The sequence below is a fragment of the Habropoda laboriosa genome, unplaced genomic scaffold (assembly GCF_001263275.1).
Source record: "Habropoda laboriosa isolate 0110345459 unplaced genomic scaffold, ASM126327v1 scaffold156, whole genome shotgun sequence".
NCBI lineage: Eukaryota > Metazoa > Arthropoda > Insecta > Hymenoptera > Apidae > Habropoda > Habropoda laboriosa.
This window is the reverse complement of record NW_017100300.1, coordinates 919,036-922,966: the sequence shown is the minus strand read 5'-3', so window position 1 is coordinate 922,966 and position 3,931 is coordinate 919,036.

Genomic DNA, 3,931 nt, shown 5'->3' with positions numbered 1-3,931 from the left:
GCTCTATGAACAGACGGTTCGTGTGTTGTGTATGCATATGCACGCGCGAGCTGAAGAAACGTTCGTATAGAGAGGAGCGTGGAGGAGAGACCGGCGCGATAGGTGGTAGGACGAGGAGGATGAGGGCTTCTCTCGACTGAAGAAGGTACCGCTATCGCCCTCTGACCTCTCGAGGCGAGCGAACCAGGCCTCCTTCCACTGGCACCGGTAATTTTGCCTTCGGTCCTGGCTTCCTGGTGCTACCCAGATCTAGATCATCGAAAATCAGAGACGAGAACCTCGCAAAGAGCTAGTCTCTCGATCAGCGGAAACCAAACTGAATAATCCTATGGACGATCCTTGCTGAACACGATTTCGATCGAGAGACAGATCTGAAACGCTGATAGCTCACTTGTCACGCTCCCATTCGTGACACTCGTGGGGAATAAGTTAGGATAGAGAGAGTTGTGTTGGGTAATGTGTATACTGAAACAATTAGGGGATCGTGTGTCGAAGAGATTGTTTGTGCCTATGTGTGATATAGGTTTTGGAAGTTTTTTGGAAAATTAAAGATCGATGGTGGAATAGTGGTGTCGCCGAAGTTATGCAATTTTTGTTACAGTGGAATCATTAAAGTGACTGAGAAAACAAAATCGTAGGCTGCAGAATTCTGAAAATTTTTACTTTCTTTCCACGTTCTTTACCAGTATTCTTGATCACAGTGGAGTCGTTAAAAAGTAAATAAAAGAACGTGAATTAGCACAGAGCTTTAGTCTCTTAGACTGGTAAAAAAGAAATTGCACTGATCTCACCCTCCATCTCAATCATAATCAACACCACAAATGTGACTATTTATCACGCGGAAAAGTGGCTCACAATCGTGAAACAAAATATTCCCGTTACGAAGTTGTAGCGTGTAACACGAAGATTTGCAACAATAACGTGTCAATCCATCAGGCTTATAGCACTTCTTGCCTTCCCTTCGCATGAATGGGGTAATAGAACGGTTCACAGTAGCGATCGTCTAATTGTTTTGAGGCAGCGTATGTACTTTAGAATCAATTTAGTAGCGGACACGTACAGGAAACGGTGGTTCGTTCGTTTTAATGGGAGGCTATGAATGGAGGCTGTTACCTGGAAAACGGAAATCGGCCGGGTTGTGGCGCGCGAGTCGGTGCCTCGCGGACGTTTTCCCCCGTGGGAATGGAACATTTACAAAGTAACGTGAAGGCAGAAGCACTCGCATTCCGAGGTAAATAGCGAGCGAGAGCTGCTCGGGTGCAACAAAAACATCGGACGTTAGGCGAATTCGAGATGAGAAACCGTTCCTTTCGAGAGAGAGAATTATTCAAATTGCCGATGAACCCGCGCCGCGCCGCCGCGGAAACAGTGTTCCGCGGCGAGCACTGTAACAAGTACGTAGAAACGAACGAGAAAGAGAGACAGAATTAGAGGAGAGGAACACGGGAACAACTGGAAACGAGGCAGCCGCGGGAAATAATGTCGTGGGATTGTTTCGCGCCGCTATCAAGGTTTCGCCGCGCAAACGCTTCGAGGCCACGCGTCCATCTGGATGCTGAAGGAAAGAGAACGAGAGAGAGAGAGAGAAGAAGAAAAAAAGGAATCGGCGACGAGTATCGGAGTGTGCGATTAGGCGAGTGTGTTTCACGGGTCGAGAGATCGATGAATGGATCGTAATGCGAGCGTTTTACAAGCGTTTAGAAACGTTTAATCCGCTCGAAGGACGAATGATCCAGGCTGTGACGTAACTGATTCGGTCTATCGAGAAGACTTTACCGCGAGGAAGTTTTATTGTGCCTCGTTTTTTGGTGAATTTCACTTTTAAAGGGCGTTTAGATTAGTTTTGTTGGTATTGAAGGTAAGATAAAATGACTAAGAGGAGGTTCTTGTTAATTTCACTTTTAAAGATCATTTGAATTATTTTCGTAGGTATTGAAGAGAAAAAAGACTTAAAACATGACTAAAAGAAGTTTGTACGTTTAGGGTGAAAATATTCAAAGGGTGTAAGGAAAAAGAGAAGAAATTTCACCTCGTGTTCCACGTCTAAACCAGAGTTTCCCCTTAACCCTTTGATTACTTTTCACGAATCAGACTCGTCGAACGTTTCTTTTTTCAAAATGACGAGCTTAACGTTCATTCTTACTTCTTCAATATTTTTCTCATAATTGCCCACGATACTATACCCAACTCTCGTTTTCCCTAAAAAAGGAAAAAATGAAGAAAAGAAACTCATTTCGAATTTGAGCAGAATGAATTCGAAAAAATTCCTCGAACGGAATCGGTACGCAAGTGGTGTTAATAAGCGTCGAGCAATAAAGATAAAGAAAAACTTTCCTGTGATATTCGTGTCAGAATGCGATACGCCGGCGGATAACGCCGGCTCGTTTGCGTGAGTACACGCTCATCACGGATTAGCTCGATGACTAATCCCGATACCGGACGTCGGGACAAGGGTAACCACTTTCGAGCAATACCGAAATAACGGTTATCGGCGAGAAGGCAAATTAACCTGGGGGGCTGGCCGGCTCTAACCCATCGGGACTCCGGCTACCGTGGTGAAAAAACTCGCAAATCATAATGGTCGATCCTTAAGCGGCCGGCGCGGCATTTAATTTCACTCGGTGGCTCAATGTTTTCGCCGTATAATTCGCCTCGATCGCCGATACCGAGCCGCGAACAAAAGCGATCCAGCGAGAATCTTGGGTAAATAACAGGCGTTATATACTCGTCTCTCACGGCTTTCCAACGTCTATTTAACGGGAGTCGATACTGCAACAAGGACATCGCGTCTAATTTCTTTATCGTGTCTGAAACACGCTCGTTATATGCTGCCGGCGATGTTTGAAGTGGAACTGTGCAAAAATATTGTTTCATACTTTGCTTAGGGAATGTGTACGTTGCTGCTAGTGCAACTGTAAGGCAGAATATTGAGGTACTGGTTCAGGCTAGGATTGAGTTAGGTTACCTTTCTAGACGTTGAACACTTGTTATGAATTTTTTGACGAATAGCAAAAAATTGCAAACGAAGGAAGCTACTTTTGGGAAAGATTGAAGTTATAGAAATGAAGCTGTGTTTTCATACTGTGCAGCATGAAGAACACCTGCTTCACTGTAGTGACACTGCGAGACTAGTGATTAGAGATAGCAGCATTGCACTATGAATGATAATGTCATTGTGATTCTAGAGTCACAACTCTGGTAATACTTTGTCGGAGTATAGAATAGGTAATGTACACTCTGCCTAAGCAAAGTGTACATTACAGCCTGTTTTATAATTTTCCGGGTGAATTTTTCGGAATGTGTACGTTTTGCTTAGGTAAACTATACTTCGTGCATTTTACACTCTGATAGAATTGCCGTCGTATTTTCAATCCGGCACTCTTCGACCGTGTCTTTTTAATCTCCCAGTGCACAATTTTCTCAACCCGGAAGCAGATGCGTTGAGATAAAAATTATGCGACACTTCTGTATAACACTTGCAGATCTCGTCTCACTTTAGTACCCTTGGAGCATATTCTCCGCCAAACGTCGCGTGTATTTCACGCAGAAAAAAAAAAAGAAAAGAAATCGTAAAATGTGATTCAGCAGATCGGGTAAATTTTGCCTCACGCGATACAGTTTTACGCGTGTGTTACTGGGTTAATTACACCCGGCGTTATTTATTAAGAAATCAACACACGGTATTCTCAGCTGTTGCTCAACACGATCGCGTCGAAATAAAGAGAATTTCGCGCACTCGTTAAGGCCTACTACCTTCGCCGAATTACATTATCCAAGCGTAAAAACGTTTCTTTACACAGAATCGTTTAACCGATGAATTTATATATCCACCACCGATACGTTCTTTCTTCTTTCCTTTTTCTCTTTTTTCTTTCACTCGATCGAGGTATTACCCGAAGCACCCTTTTTCAACACTCCATATACCTGTTCC